Source organism: Vulpes vulpes, chromosome 4 (genome assembly GCF_048418805.1).
Source record: "Vulpes vulpes isolate BD-2025 chromosome 4, VulVul3, whole genome shotgun sequence".
Classification (NCBI taxonomy): domain Eukaryota; kingdom Metazoa; phylum Chordata; class Mammalia; order Carnivora; family Canidae; genus Vulpes; species Vulpes vulpes.
Window position 1 is genome coordinate 10,552,683 of NC_132783.1, and position 17,914 is coordinate 10,570,596.

The window sequence follows — 17,914 nt, forward strand, 5'->3', positions numbered from 1 at the left end:
CAAATTAAATTAAGATTTTAAAATTAAATACATATTTTGCAAATGGCAACATTTCATTTTTTTATGGCTGAGTAATATTCTAGTGTGTGTGTGTGTGTGTGTGTATGGTACATCTTCTTTATCCATTCATATAGACATACAGGGTATAATGCTAAGTGAAATAAGTCAAAGAAGGACAAATACCACGATTTCACTCAGATGTAGAGTTTTTTTTTTTTTACTCAGATGTAGAATTTAAGAAACAAAGCAAATGAAAAAAATGAACACACAAAAAAGACAAAAAAAAATATCTTGCTGTTGTTGGTGGTAGTTTTTTTAGATGGCAGTTGTGGGGTTGACTCTTAAATACAGAGAACAAACTGGTGGGAGAGGTGGGTTGGGGACGGGTGAAATAGATAAAGAAGATTAAGAGGACACTTATCTTGGAGCACTTGGGTGGCTCAGTCATTTAAGTGGCTGACTCCTGACCTCAGGATCCAGGGATTGAGCCCTGCGTGAGGCTCTATGCTCAACAGAGAGTCTGCTTGAGGTTCTCTCTTCCTATCCCTTTGCCCCTCCCCCCAGTTCATGTGTGTGCATTCTCTCTTTCTAGAATAAATAAATAAAATCTTAAAAAAAAATACACTTACCTTGATGAGCTTTGAGAAATGTATAGAATTGTTGAATCATATTGTATACCTGAAACTAATATAACATATGTTAATTATATTTGAATAGAAAAAAATCAGTACATGAGCTTATTAACAGATCAGCGGACTACTAAATAAGAAAATTCAAAAGAAGTTATCCACATAGAACAACAGAGAGAACATTTTGTGGTGAATATAGTAATGAACCTAAGAGAAATGTGGGATCCTAAAAGCAACTTGATATATAATTAGAGAAACAGAAGAGAGGATGATGAGGGTAAGACAGAAGCATTATTTGAAGAGACATTGGCTAAGAATCTTCTAAGATATAACGAAATACATCAAATTAGTGTTACAAGCAGTCCTACAAACTTCAAATGGGATTAACATTAAGAAAATAACACCTATCACATCCCAAACAGCTAAAAGCTAAATAAAACATAATCCTAAAAGCAGCAATAGAAAATAAGAATTACTTTCAAATTCACAACCATAAGACTGACAATATATTTTTCAAAACAAGGGAAACCGGAATGAAATGGAATGTAATGGCATATTTATAAGATCAAGAAGAAGAATCAACATATAATTCTATACCGATGGAAGATAAAATAAAGTTACGTTACTGTAAGGAAAGAGAAAGAAAGATGGGTGAATAAGTTACCAATATACCAGCACTAAAAGAAGGCAACTCATCAGGCAGACAGAAAAGTTTCCAGAATAAAATATGAAATTTCAGGCACAAAGGAGAGCACAAGAAAGAGCATATATGTAAGAAATATATGATTGTTATAGACAAAATGTATTAATACCTCCAAATACAAAATATGAGTATAATTAAAATATATAACTAAAAGGGCTCAAGAAATGAGACAGTTAAGAGGAATTAAACTACAACACAATTTTGTATTGTTTTGGAATTAGCTAAATTAGTAATAGAAGTTTATGGAGAGCATGGTGCAATTGCCAGGGCAAACAGTGTAAGCATAAAAGAAGAGTGAATGACTACTTCACCGACAGAGAAGAAAAAGAGTAGAAGTGATATTTGTATCCTCTAAGAGAAGGCAAGAAAAGAAAAGTAAAGGAACCAAAAGAGACAAGACACAAAGGAGGAATCAACGGTACAAGTAACACAAATATATAAATAATTTAATTATATTAAATAGAAATTAACTATACCCTCTAATTAGAAAAAGAAAGAATGAAAAAAGTCGGATTGCTATGGTAGGCTGAACGGAATGAACAACCTGCAGCAATAACCAGGTTTTAATCTCGGGATCAATTTTATTTAATGTGGCAAAAGGAACTTTTCAGATATTAAAGATTTTGAGATGGGGAGATTATCTTGTATTATCTGGGTGGCCTTTTTATCTTTAAGTATGCTCTGTGCCCAACATGGAGCTTGCACTGAACTCCCCAGGATCAAGAGTGACAAGCTCTCCAGACTGAGCCAGCCAGGGGCGCCCTGGTGATCATTTAATGTATACACAATTGTCCTTTTAAGGAGCAGAGAGAGGGATTTTTTTGGTTTTGTTTTGCTTTTTAATTTTTTTAAATTTTATTTATTTATTTATTTATTTATTTATTTATTTATTTATTAAGAGTTTTGAGGAGAGGAGAGAATAAGGCCATACGGTGATGCAAGGGAGAGCAAGTGATATCAGGTAAGGCCATGGGCAAAGGTATGAGGACAATCTCTAGAAGCTGGAACAGCAAGGGAACAGCCTCTGGAAACATCAGCCCCTCTAGTACCTTCACTTTCGCCCCATATGACTGATTTAAATATCTGCACCCATAACTGTATTAGAACAAATTTGTGTTGACTTAAGCCATCAGGTTTGTGATCCTGTGCTATAAGAAACAAATAAAGCCTCGTGTATTCTGTTAAAAGGAAAGCATTTTAAATATAAGAATATAGTTAGATTTTATTTTTTATTTTTCTTAAAGATTTTTTTTTATTAATTTGAGAGAGAGAAAGAGAGAGAGTATGCGAGCAAGGGAAAGAGTAGAGGGAGAAGGACAAGCAGACTATGCCGAGCAGGGAACCTGATGAAGGGCTTGATCCTGAGACCCAGACCTGAGCCAGAATCAAGAGACAGTGGCTCAACAGACTGAGCCACCCAGGTGCCCTGTAGTTAGATTTTAAATAAAATACAAATATGAAGTCACTAAATAAAAAAAAAAAAAAAAGAAGAAGAGTACAAGATAAATGATATTCCCAGAAATAAAGAATATCATCATAATGGAAACAGGGTCAATTCATAAAGAAGAAAAGTCAGTCTACCTATATCTAATAACAGATTTAAAATACATAAATAAAGCTAAAATGGACACAACAAGGAAAAAATCATATTAGGCAAAGATTTACTTAACACAGCAGAAAAGCACCAAGCAGAATGGGAGACTGATGTATTAAAATTCACTAAAATTAATAATTTATGTTCATTAAAAGACATTGAGTAAAAAAACACAATCTATAGAGTGGAGAAAATTGTTCTTCTATAGAATATCCCTTTTAAAAGAAGTATTCTTATAAAGTAGTGCTAAAAGAAAACATTAACCTAGATACCCCAAATGATCAAAAGCATAGCAAAAATGTATCTAGATTGGCACATGACACATGTAAAAATGAACAAACACTGTTAGACTTTAAGGAGATGCAAATTAAAAATGAGTACTACAACAGAGAGACGTAAAATTCTAAAAAGAGCCACCAGTACTGGCAGTAAAAATGTAGACCAAGTGGAACTCACTTACTTGCTTATGAGAGTGTTAAAGGGTATGGTTCTGTCGGAAATCTGTTTAATGGTGTCTATTAAACTGAAAATAAGATAAAGCTACTTACAAACCAGAAATCCTTCTGATATAAATATCTGTGTATGAATACATATGTAGGGCATATGGATAGATAAACACACACACACACACACACACACACACACACATATGCCCAACAAAAAATGAGTGTACAGAGACACCAAAAGATATACACAAGCATTTTAAAGCACCATTTATCCATAATGGCCCCAACATGGAAAAAAACAAAAGCACATCAGTGCATTGGAAACAAAATCGTATATCCCTACTATAAGAAACTAATCAAAAAAGGAAAATGAAAAAAAAAAAAAGGTGAACCATATAAGATGGATGAATTTCACATGTTTAATATTAGATGAAGAAAAATTCCAACATAAAAAAAAAAACAATACATGATCTTTCTGTGCAGTTCAGGAACAGGCCAAACCCAAAGGTATAGCATTAAACATCAGATAAGAGTTATGCTATGTGGTTACCAACAGGGGCCCAGAAGAAGCCTTTTCTTGTGCTGGAAATTGCCAAATGTTCATCTTGATAGCCGTTACATGAGTTAAACAAAAATGCAATAAATTATATACTTAATAGTTTGGAATTTGCATGTTTATTACATGGAAATTTTTTATTAAAAATCAGCCTACCCCCCCCCCCCCAATCTAAAGCAACATGCTTGGTATGATTTTCCATATCGCCTTCCAAAGTCAAGATACTACCATTCTAATCTATCACCTTTGTTTATTATTTCACAAATGCTTAAGTTACCGGTTACCTAGCAATTGTTTTCGTGTTTTATTTTTCTAATCACAGCACTTCAATCCTCTGACATGAATTTAGCACAGGCACTTTATAGTGGTGATGTATATAATCGTTGTGTTTCTTCCTGAATTTCCTAAACTGTAAACTCCTTCAAGGAAAGAACTCTTTGTGCCTTTTTGTCTTGGAGTTAGCTCGTCCCATAGACGCTGCGCTGCAAATGCACGTGGGAAGCTGAACAGCATTGAGTTGTTCCCTGTGGCCTTAACTTTCATCGGGTTAGCCTCTCAGGTCTTAGTAACCTCACGAGTAAAATGGGAATAACAGGTGAACGTTCCTTTTCACAGAATTGTTGTGAGGATAGAATAATGCATGGGATGCATTTAGCAGGGTCTGGTGCAGAGCTAAACACTTGAAAATGGTAGTTATGATAATAATTTATTATGAAGGAGCGAAGCCCTGCATGATGGCATATGTGCCACTGGCTCAGTTCAGAGGAATGAGAAGTGGGGATGGCAGAGAAGTATATGAACTGAACAGGGGGGCTCTGTGGGACCAAGAGAGTAAGATTATTTTTGCATAAGGGTGAGTCAGGGAGGACCATGACAAAGCCATTGTGTGAGGTACTTTCCGCACATTTCCCGGCCAAAGGCCCAAGTAGAGTCTGAAGCCAACTGAAGTTCTCCTCCCCAGCCCTGTGACCCAGGCTAAGGCTGCAGGGCCTGGAGAAAGAACAGAGGAGGAGCCCTCTTCCTCACTGATGCTGGGATGGTGAGTGTGTGCTGGCAAGGCCCTGGTATCAGATCCCCTGTGGAAGTGTCAAGGAAGGCAGAGTGGACCTCGCCATCATTATGTTGTTTCAAAGATTAATTCATTTAATTCAACTATCGACCTGACAGGTAGGTAAGACCAATACTTCATTTCACTTATGGTCAACGAAGGTACAGGAAGAGTAGGCAGTGCCGTAGGAGGTCAGATTCCTTGGAAGCAGCAAAGCTGGGATTAGAACATTACAAGGGTACTGGGGCCTGTGCTTTTACCAACAACGTGCCTTTTGCTTTCTCACTCTCCCCTTACCTTGTGCCCATTTGTTATCAGTCTAGCTTCCTTTCACATTATTTCATAATCTGTTCATGTTTTTCTTTAACCTTTCTTGTTTTTAATGGTTACTTGTTTTCTTTAACTTTTCTTGTTTTTTTTTTATAAATTTATTTTTTATTGGTGTTCAATTTGTCAACAACCTTTCTTGTTTTTAATGGTTGCTGTATATTCTACTGTAATTGTCAAGGTTGACTATTTACTATGATTTCAAATAACATTTGAAGAAAAGAATCTTCTGCCTGCCCCAATTCTTTCAACGGACACACTGTGTAAAAATGACCAGCTATGTAAGAATTCTGATAAATTTCATATTATTATTTTTAATTATCAATAGCCGTTATAGTTGAGATACCGTGTAATGCAGTGGAAATAGCCATTTATCTAAAAAGACTTATATATGGTCCTTCTATGTACTATTTTGTTATAAAATATTATAACTAAAGTTATTAAACAGCTTTGATCACTCCATCCTATGTTTTTGTTCATATGAGCCATGCCTATCTACTATAATGACTCACAGATTTTATTTATGATGTGCACATGAGAGCAGTGTGAAGATCATGATTGTGGTATGAAGTGCATCTGCTTGTCGTAATATTATTATATTAAATGTGACAAATTATAGTACCCTTGATTTTGAGAGGGGGGAGGGATTGTCTTTTTAAATTGGCATTTCTCCCCACCATCATCTCAAAACCACTTAAAGGACTTGGGACCAGGTCTGATAGATCCTGCTGGAGCTCAAGGAGATGAACTTCTCTTGTCACAGCTAGGACTGAAAGTGAGAGGGCAGCTGGGCAGGCCTGGGACCCTAATGGGTTGTCAGATGTTGTGCGTGAATTAGAAAATCCCTAGTGGACGCGATCCTGGAGACCCGGGATCGAATCCCACGTCGGGCTCCTTGCATGGAGCCTGCTTCTCCCTCTGCCTGTGTCTCTGCCACTCTCTCTCTCTCTGTGACTATCATGAATAAATAAATAAAATCTTTAAAAAAAAAAGAAAAGAAAAGAAAATCCCTAGTGGGTCATGTTATTAAGTACTTCACAAGTTTTTCTGACTCTGTCACAAACATAATTTTTCTAAAGAAGGGCAATCTTGGTTTGAGAGACCCATGTTCAGTTAAACATTTTTTTAAAAAATTTCTTATGTAAAATTAATTCGTGGGAAGTTTATATAAATAAGAAATTGTCAAACTCCTCAAGAGTGGAGGTCGGCAGAGAAAGGGGAAGTGAAGAGCTCAAAACTGCCTTTGAAGGTGCATATACCAAGTTTTTATTAGTCATATTATTCTGATAGCTATCCAGGAGGTTCAAATGCCTAACCACTGGAGACAATCATAAATACGCAATACAGCAAAAATTTTCACATAATGAGCATAAATATCCTTTCAAAGAGAAAATCATAATCTAGCGTGCTCTAATCAAGTCTGCATTGTTGCATAAAGAATGCTAAGCAGCTGAGTATGAGGAAATGTTGTTGAAAGAAAACCAGAGAGAACTTATTGTGAAATGTTTTTTAAAAAACATTTTAATCCCTTGTTATTCAGCTAAAAGTAATTATAAGTTCTAATTTATCATTAGGGCAGAGTCTGTATTCTTACTAATGAAGTTCTGAAATGAATTAAAATAACTGGAAATGTATCTTCTTCATAAACAGTCATATCTAAAAGAGTTTTGTGCTTGTCTTGAGTGAATTTATAACCCTGAACTTCCAAATGCATGAAGAATTTCTGAGCATTTTAAAAATGTTGAATTTTTAATATTAACTTCTCACTTATAGAAAATTAAATATGGATATTTAATCTGAAGTGTACTTTTTATCCAAAACCATAATTGACACTGTGATATTTTGCATAGGTGCGCATGTTTAAAGAAACCGTGGAAATGATCTGAATAGTATTCGAAAATGTCGAAGAACATTATTTGATCCAGGAGACACTTGGAAATTTTATTTGTAAAACTGGTCGTTAGAAGAAAAAAAAAATCTTTCCTGTAGGAAAATCTTCTCTCTATGTATTTTCTTTAACATAAACCAAAATTTGAATTCTACAGTACTTGATGGTCTATTAATCTAGGCCTTTTCAAATAAGGTTGATACTTCTCTTTCGAGAAGAAACATATGGAAACCCATGGTTTGTGCCTGTTATGCTCATATTCTTCTTGTCAAGCATTTTTCAAGGAAATAGGTATTGCTAACATTTATCCTGCTTAGCTGATAAGTGAGACACAGGAATATTTTATTTTATTTTACATATGTAATAACCTTATTAGGAATCTTTGAGCTTGAGTCTGCATTAATTTTTAATGAACTAATAAATACAAAATTTAAGGGCAGAACACAGAGTCAAATGTTAGAATTCTCGAATATATTGCTTTCTGTGACCTTGGTAATGATCACTCATATATTCAATAATGTAGCTTCTTTTTAGTGAAATGACTAAAAAAATACTAAGTTCTGTAAGTTGTGCTTCCTATAATATTGCATTGTCTTTCATGGTGTATTTTGCTAATTCAGCTAACAATATGTTTCTTAAGATTATTTGCAAAAAAAAAAGTTTAAATTAAAAGGCGAGATATGCTATCACTTTATAAAACACTTTGTAAAATCAGCCACAAACAAATTATTTGTTCCTAGATATTATGGTGATCTAAATAAAATTGTATACCAAATGAAATGTATTCTTGGAGTGTTAAGGTTGAATAATATGCTGGGTTTTCTCTCCAGATATAAATAACGGAAAAAGTCAGTCTATCGCTTTTTTAAAATTTTCAATAAAACCAAAGCTTGAAGTGGGATGCAAGGGTGGCTCAGTCGTTTTGGCGACTGACTCTTGATTTCACCTCAGGTCGTGATCTTAGGGTGGTAGGATCAAGTCCAGCATCAGGCTCCATGCTCAGGGAGGAGTCTGCTTGAAATTTTCTCCTCCCTCTCCCTCTGCCGCCACCACTCATCCCACTTGATACTCTCTCTCTTAAATAAATAAATCTTAAAAAAAGCACAAATCCAGAGACAAAATAATATTATAATCAATTACAGATTTATACACTTTATTTTTATGCGAAACAATACATTTTACAAAATGAGGCTTAATAAAGAAATATCAGTGTGTTAATAAAAATGAAGTTCCAGCCTCATGGTAAGTGACTAGTGGCTTTCCAACATACATTTGAGAAGACTTAATTCTTCCTCTTTCTTTTCTCTGGGTCTTTCTGAGATGGAGGGAGATGGTGGGGATTGGTAGTGTAATAATTAATAATTAATTAATTGTGCTTTAATTATTAAGCACACTTTTCTGTTCATCTACCTCTCAATGCTTTTCTTCTAAAATATTTGCTTTGCCTTTTTAATTCCCAGCTGTAAAGTTTTGTGTGTATGTGCTTTTTTTGTATAATGTTCACAGCTTTGAAGAGCACATATAAAATTTATTTATGAAAATCTTTGTCATTTGTATTGTGTATAAAGCTTCATTATGTTCTTCAAGACCAAGAGTATGATTGTGTAAATAATATTCAATATCCTGAGCAAAGCCATAAGTGCTACTGAATAAATGAAAATATATTTAGCTGCCTTACGTCTATTCAGTGTTTGCTTAACAAATATGCATGTACATATTATACAATATATGTCGGAGATAGTATTGCTCACAAGGCAAACAAAGACTGCTAAATGCTCTTGAAGATGTCCATAAAGTACTTCATTCTTCTAGATAAAGGTAGACATATAAGCAAGTAAATGTAATAAAATGATGCATTTATAAATATCAAAAAAGCAAACAAAAGAGGTCTCAAAGGGAGTTGCTGTGTTCTTCCTAATTAGAAAAGTTTTCACTCGGAGTAACTTAGTGCTCAGTTTGAAAGATGACCATCGTCACAGGTAATCATGAAGATGGTGGAGCAGGAAATGTGTCCAGAAAACAAAAAGGAAATATGAGAGTAAGAGCAGCATTACAGGGTCAGCTTCAACAAAGGTTAAGGGACATGAAGCAGTCAGGGAAACTCAAGAGAATAAGAGCAGTTTAGAGTTGGCATCTAAGGATATTGTGGGAAGAAATAAAGTCAGAAGCAGTGATCAGAGAACCTTCTGTGCTGTCCTGGGGAGTGTGGATTTTATTATGTAAATTCTACAAAAATAATTAAAGTTTGTCAAGAGTACAGGATCATTAGATTTTAGGGAAAAAAGATATAGAGTTTTATTAAAATACTGATATATTTTGGCAACTGTATAATAGAGTGGAAAGTTTAGGGAGGCCTCTATGGAGAATAACATAATTGTTTATGTGAGAAATTAGAGCCAACTTAACTAAGACAATAGTAGTGAAAACACAGAGGGAAGGATAGAATCAAATCATATTTAATAGCTAAAATTGAGAAGATACATTAATTGATTAGATATAAAGAATAAGGGGATATAGTAATTTATAGTATTTGGAGTTGTGATGTGGGCAGTTGGTTTCACTACAAAGAAAATAAATAGAGGACACGGTACTAAATTTAGTTTGGTTGGTACTTAATTATATGGTCAACTGAATATATTCAGGAAGTTTAAATTCAACTTTTAATAAAGTAATAATACTCATCCTGTAAAAATAAGAGAATTGTCTAACGAATGTCAGTATTTTCCTTGGTACATATTTTGTAATTATGAACTCAATAGTTGTGTTTATTCACAACAATGTAATAACAATGTGTAATGTTAAATTACATATCCTAATAATATCATGTTGATTGAGTCAATAACTGATCTTAAAAATGATAATAGGAAAAGGGGAGTATTTATGCTGAACATCATGTGTTTATTAATATTTCCAAATTTCTGTAGACTTAAGTATTGTAATATTGCGACATACGCATTGAAGACTTTTCCCACTGCACCCTAAATAAGTAAAATTATAAAACATATTGAGCTAAGTAAGCAAAAATAAAGCCTGCTACCCAGAAAGATTTAGGATTTATTTATTTATTTATTTATTTATTTATTTATTTATTTATTTTTTATTCATTTATTTATTTTAAGATTTAGGATTTGAAAAAAAAAGACAGGATAGAGGATAAAGTAAGTTAGGATAGTTTCTAGTGTGAAAAGCAGCCTTTGAAACTTCTAATTATGGCCTTAGATTTCTGTGCAATCCTAATTCTGCAAGCAAATCCATGTAGATACTTCTCCTATCCCAGGACATGTCCCCAAACTATAGCATGGTTCTAATCTCTCTAGCAAAAATAATGCACCTGTTTTTGGAAAAAATTGTAAATGTCAACCTAAACCTCTGCTAAAGCAACAAGTTCAAAAGTAAATTTGAATTGAAATACTTATTGGAGTGGTCAGTTTTTAGCCTCAAGGAAAAAAATTCAATTTATAACCACTGTCTGCAGTTCTCCAAATATTTTGTATATGTCATTTTATGTGTTTCATGCCTGGATATTTATTTTTGTTTGCTATACTTATATATGTTTTGGGAATACATTCTCTGGAAATACATTTTAATGTTCATTGATAATAATAAATAAGATAATTTCAAAAACACCTAGAAAGTCTTCTTTCTTTGAGGAATTTAGAATTAAGATATATAATTAATATTCTATTAAAGCCCATGATACAATATATACAAATATATAAAATCTGCAATAATAGAACTGTTAAGCATATAAATAATAGCTTCAATAGGCTAAGTAATTAGGGTTTTTTTAAAGATTTTCTTTATTCATGAGAAACAGAGAGAGAGAGAGAGGGAGGGAGGGAGAGGCAGAGACACAGGCAGAGGGAGAAGCAGGCTTCATGCAGGGAGCCTGATGTGGAACTCCATCCCGGGACTCCAGGGTCACACCCTGGGTCAAAGGCAGATGCTCAACTGCTGAGCCACCCAGGTGTCCCAGTAATTAGTAAAGTATAAACTTGAAAAGACAAAAGTTCACTATAAATAATAAGTTAACTATAAATAATAAGTCACTTAATTTGTGATTAAGTTGGAGGCTTAATTCTCTCTTAATAAGAGTGATATGATTTGAAAACTCAGTAATCATCAGGTAAATTGTACTTGTGATGTCTCTGACTTTCTTCATTCTAGCAAGGACTAAGAAGACACATGGAATGGATATTTAGAACATAGTAAATATATTTGATTTCCAGGGACAAAGTCCTGGTGTGGTTTTTTTTTTTTTTTTTTTGTTTTTTTTGTTTTTTTTTTTTTTTTTTTTTGGCACTACAGCTCTCTCTGGATGGGGTAATGTTAATTGGAGATAGGAATACATTTGCTTTCAGATTTGTATTATTGCTCATTCATGCCACAATAATGAACAACATTTCAACATCAATGTATGTAGTTTGTTTTTTTGGACTCTACTCCATAATATTTTTAACAGGTAATTTTTAGGTGACAAGGAAGAAGCTTAGTAGTTGTACCTTATTTGCTTTGGGCTGAAAGATTTTAAGCACAAATGAGAATGTTCCCTGGTCTAGAAATCATCAGGATGTTAATTTGATCTAACTCACTTCACCCCATCCACCCCCAATGCCATTAACTAACCACTTAAATGACTGAATTAAAAATATATTTCTAAATTCTGTGTTTAAAAAGTCTCTTTCCAGATTATCCTATCAATAGATGATAACTAACTCCCATTTAGAACTTGAATTTTTAATATGTTAGGTGATTGCATCAGATCAATAGTCTTCGTAATAGTTTTTTTTTTAAGTTTTTATTTATTTATTCATGAAAGAGACAGAGAGAGAGGCAGAGACACAGGCAGAGGGAGAAGCAGGCTTCCTGCAAGAACCCCAATGTGCAACTCAATTCCGAATCCTGGGATCATGCCCTGAGCAGAAGGCAGATGCTCAACCTCTGAGCCATCCTGGCATCCCCGAAATAGTGTTAAATAAAAAATAGTAATGACTTTTATTTCTATTTATTTGTTGAATTATATTAAGGCCTATGAGACTTTAAAACTTTGTTTCTATTCATACAGCTGCCACTATTTGGCTTTTCTGCAGCTCAGTTTCTCGTCTGCTAAGCTTTTTTTAGGTCTACAGGTAAAAAATATCTTCAAATTCTGGGTTCACATCTGAATTTCCTCCTGTGCAGAATTTTGACCTCTCAATTCCTCACTACATTGGAAATCGTCCATGCTTTCAAAAATAGATTTCTAAATTATTTTCCAGCTCTCCTGGTTGTGCTTTCATTGAGCTACCTTTTATGTGACACTAATGTCCATGAGTATACAACTAGATTCTGCTAATCCAGACACAAATTCGATTAAATGCAGGATGAGGCTATATTTTATACAGTGTTGAAAAATTTGGTATATGACAATAAAGAGACACAAATCAGTCAGAAAAATAATCATGGTATCTTGGGGTATTAGATAAGTTATAAATATTTAAGATTGTAGCAGAAGCCATCATTATATACTGTAGAAAAGATAATAATTCATGTTTAGAATCATTGACCCTATTTTTGAGATGAAAAACCTGATATGTGTAGGAGCTAATCTTTTATAAGAACTCACAGAGACCTGATACCAATTACTGAACTGAAATCTTAGTTTTTATTTCATTTATTATTTTTTTATATAATAGCAAGGCCAAACAAATCCATAATACCATAGAGCCTAAAAACCCTCTGGAATAACCCTTTAGTTTTATTGATAAAGACACCAAAAGGTTCAGTTGAGCAAACAAAACTAGAATTTATATTCCCAGTTTCCCTATCAGAGCTTGTTTCTCTGAATCCAGGGTATTTAAGAGCAAATTTAAATTGAGTTCTTGATTTTTTTCAAAAATAACTTCATGAAAAAAAATGTGTTAATGCTAATACAAGTGTCATTTAAAATAATTAAGGAAATTTTCTGTGGGCCAATTGTAATAAATAAATAACTTGAAAGAGTGAAAAAAAAGAACAAAAAGACAACTTGATAATGAGATAATAGTACACACTGCATGAAAGCCACTTAATTGAAGGTTTGTCATGACCAATGAATGCTACTTGTAAATCCTCTTGAGAAAATAATAGCCTGCTGAAAGAAGAAAAATAATTGAGAGGAAGAGATCTCGGAGAAGTATAAATTAGCATATTGTTGATCTACGCATTGTCAAAATATAATGGTCAGTCTTAGCTCATAACAGAAGAGAACATATATAAGTAGACTGATGAATTTAATCAAGCTTGTTACTTCAAAATATTCTAGCAGCCTCAATTCATCTTTTCTTATGTAGATCAGGTCATCTCTTTTTCTAGACAGGTCATAAAGAGTTTTTTTCAAAAGAAAATGTCCCATCTTCACTTTGCTTCAGATGCTCCCAGAGTAGAGTTCCTCTGCAACAGTGTGTTAGAAGATGCGTTGGAACTCTAGAATATCTACTTTGGCCAGTTTCTTTTATTTTTAGTTTATGTTGAGCCCACTTCTGAATCTATCATTTTCACTGTGCATTAGAGTTCTACTAGGCACATCCAACGCTGTGGAGGGTTGAGTTAGATAATACTTATTTTGCATTCAACAAAGTAAAACATAATTTGTTTTTAAACGTTATATTTATAACCTTTACTATTTTGTATTTCAAACCAAGATTCTGTCTAACATTATTAATCAGAACAGAATTTGTGATTGATGTAGGTGGACTGTCTGCTTGTTACAACGGTCTTCGTTTCCTATTAGTATTTGTATAGAAATTTTTGCTCCTTGGATCTAGTAGGTCAGAAGTGGATCATATTGCAGAGCATTTGTAGGGTAACCTGGATTCAATGACCAGCTTCTTGCTCTCAGGCACATTTACAGAGGGGATTCTTCGGGTACTGAAATTATGTATGCAAAGTACAGGTGTAGGAATTGGAGCAACGAGTACCACTAAGCTGAGTGTGAGGTGTACTTTGGTCAAACTCCATTGGTTGGTGCTGCACAGTGGCCTCTGGCATCTTTAGGAATTAGAAATAGCTCAGGACCATATGCAAACCACTAGAAAGACATAATCAGTTCCTTGAAGTCTGGATTTTTTGTTCTTTCTTTACAGTTCAAAAATACCCTGTTAAATGTCTTCAGATCACCTCAAAGGAAAACAGAAGGTAGGTTATGGTACACATTTATGGTTTTATGTCAGTATACTCAGGTCCCTCCTCAAGCTAATTAAACTAGTGTCCATTTAATTATCCTAAATGTAAAAGTTGAATCTGATCTGAGAAATAGATAAGAGACTTTCTTTCTTACTCCACAAAGGCTTTACGTTTCTTCATCTGTTTATGCTAAATGATAACTGGCCTTTCAGTGTCTTTATTGAATGGTAAAGTTTGAATTTTCCTATGCACATATACTCTTACATGCATGCACACACACATGCATTGTGAGAAACCCACATGGTTCCCTAAGCTGGCATGTTGAAGGCAGAATTTCTGCTAAGTGCCTGCATATCAATGCTGAATAAGTTAAAGGTATGGTAATAACACACACACACACACACACACACACACAGTCTCATTCTTAATCATTTTCTTTGACACTTTTAAATGATATATTAGCAATTTCCTGAAATTTCATTGTTTAAAGCCTTTACTGCCTTAGTTGCTAAGCTGTAGGAACAAAATAGGGCATCTACCTGGAGTCTAGGTGGCATAAAATGCTCCATTTTATTGTAGCACCGCTGTAAAGAATGAATTAAAACACTTTCTGTTTTCATTACGAAGATTCAAAATCTTAGTCATATCTAATTAGTTTTGCTTCAGCCCAAATTCATGACTCAGATAGCAAAGTCTAAGCACCTTGATTCACAGTCTACATGTATTCATGAATAAAAAACTTAGAAGGAATAATTCCCCCAAAGTATCTCTTTTTTTAAGAACATTCACAGGATGCAAGATGCTAAAGTTAAGGAAGTTAAGGAGGGCCCAGATAATTACATTAAAGAAAACTCCCATTTCTGATTGAACAAAGTTACTGGAGTTCATATTAACCCCTTCCTTTAGTTTTCTGTGCTGTATTACAGCTTCCTCTCTTCTTACAAAGTCTAGGCCCTCCTCTTTGGCTCATGATCATGACTACATCACTTCCCATCTCTCAAAATTTATATGATCAACTTTATTTTTTCCTTTTTTTTCTATTCCAGTTGTTACTCAACTTGATTTTTTCCCATACTCTTTAAAATAACTCATTTCACTCCCTCAAAAAATTATTTTTTTTTCATCAGACTTCCTATGAAAGCTAGCTACAAAATTCTTACCCCTTAAGTAGCTGCACTTGCTGCTCCTTTTCTTCACCTCCCAAGTATCCTCAATCTAGTTGAGAAAACAAAAATAATTCAATAGGACAAGACAAGAATAAAGAGAAGCCTCCTATTCTATTCAGTACCTTGGTGGAGGTCTATCGAGTCTTCTGAATTGTTGATTTAAGTAATTAAGATTTACTTAAGGAACAGGATTTTGGCACTCTAGAGTCATTCTTTATAGACATTGGTATATAGAAACAGGGAAATTAAGAATATTTTAAGTGTACCCAGTAGTTCTCCCAACTGTCCCTATAATGACTCAAAAAAAAAAAAAAAAAAAGATAATGAAGCTATTTTGGAAATGGCACCTGCTGATGTAAGAAAATTCTGATTGTTTTCTAAGATAAACTTCTCTTGGGCTTATTATATTAATAACACCCCCCCTTAACTGAGAAGATAATAATTTACCCAATGTTGTACTGCCAATCATTGGCAAAGTTTAATTGTAAATCAACAATAAAGTTCCAGAGCATTACTTCCTTATCATGACACTAAGCTTGCTAGTATGGAATTTAAATACATTTTATGAGGTAAATTTTAAAGAAAGATAGGTAAAAATGCCAATAGAGATAATTGAACCAATATTTTAGCTAAGTAGCTTGGCTAGATGTGTTAAAAAAATAATAATGTTTATTTTATTCAGGGGTGCCTGAGTAGCTCAGTCAGTTAAGCATGCAAATTTTGGTTTTGGCCCCAGGTCATGATTTCCTGATCATGAGATCAAGCCCTGCTTTGGGTATTATGCTCAGGGCAGAGTCAGCTTGAGATTCTCTCTCATCCTCTGACCCTCCCCTCACTCATGCACACATTATTTCTCAAATAAATAAATAAATTCCTTAAAACAAAAAAGTTTATTTTATTCAAGCCAGAAATCCATATATATGGAGTTACCCTATTGATATATGTCAAAGGTATCCATAGATGCATATGTACAGAAATAGCCACAAAGTAGCACTGTTTATAAAAAAGAAAAAAAAAAAAACGGAAAGAAAGAAAAAAAATCTTTACTTTTACTGGAATCTTACCTGACCTGGGTAGGGAGTTGGTGGAGGCGCGGGGAAGAAGGTGGTAATTAAAAACTTAGAGGACCCTCTAGATTTCACATAAGCAGTCAAAAAGGCTTCAAAATTCTTTGGAAGGTCACAAACAAAGGACTTGGGCTGATTTTAAAAACTCAGATTTAATCATAAGATAATTAAATGTCTCCTCATTACCTTACCTCTACATCAGAAACACTGTACTATATCACAGTGAATTATCACTGACTATCTATGATAGTCACACAGAAAAAGAGAGAGAGAGGCAGAGACACAGGCAGAGGGAGAAGCAGGCTCCATGCACCGGGAGCCCGACGTGGGATTCGATCCCGGGTCTCCAAGATCATGCCCTGGGCCAAAGGCAGGTGCCAAACTGCTGCGCCACCCAGGGATCCCCTTCCGTAGAGTTTTTATATTTTCAATTTACATTACATATTTGTTCTTGTGTTTTAAATTCCAAGTAGTGTAACATTGTGTGTCACTTCACCTATACTTTAATAGAAAAGTGCTTGAAAAAGATTTTAAAGTATTGTAGAAATAAAGGATGCCCTTGATGAGCTCATCAGAGGACTAAAAATAGCCAAGGAAAGAATCATAGACTTGAAATATGTCAGTGGAAATTTCCCAAACTGAAATCTTGAGAGAAAAAAAAAAGATGAAAACAAAACCACACAACACAGAAAATGCAACTATTCTTTATAATGCTGTAATAGTAGATCCAAGGCATTAAGCATTTGTCAAAACTCATGCAACTGAACACAAAGGATGACCTCTAATATAAATCAAGAATTTTAGTTAATAATAATGTATCAATATTGGCTCATCAATTGTAACATATATGCCACACTAATGCAAATAATGCAAAATGTTAATAGCAGGGGAAAATGTATTAGGTATTGGCAGAGAGAGAAAATATAAGAGCTCAATATACCTTCAGGTCCATATTTCGGTAAACCTAAAGCACATAAAAAGTAACTTACACATTTAAAAAATGCTGATATATTTTTACACAATAAAAAATAACTTAGTACATGATCAGCTTTCCTTTGCTTTTTCCCCTCATTCTTCTTTCCCTCATTCTCTCCTTACTCTTTATCTTAATCTAGAAAACAGAGAGACATCTAACTAAATGTGATCCAAAAAAGTTAATATTTATTCCTAAATGGTATAATGCTAATTATATATTTTCCAGGTTTAATTTTAATTATACTAACAATTATTTTTGTAAAGATTTTATATATTTTATTCATGAGAGACACAGAGACAGAGACAGAGTCACAAGCAGAGGGAGAAGCAGGCTCCCCATGAGGAGGATCCTGGGACTCTGGGATCACACCC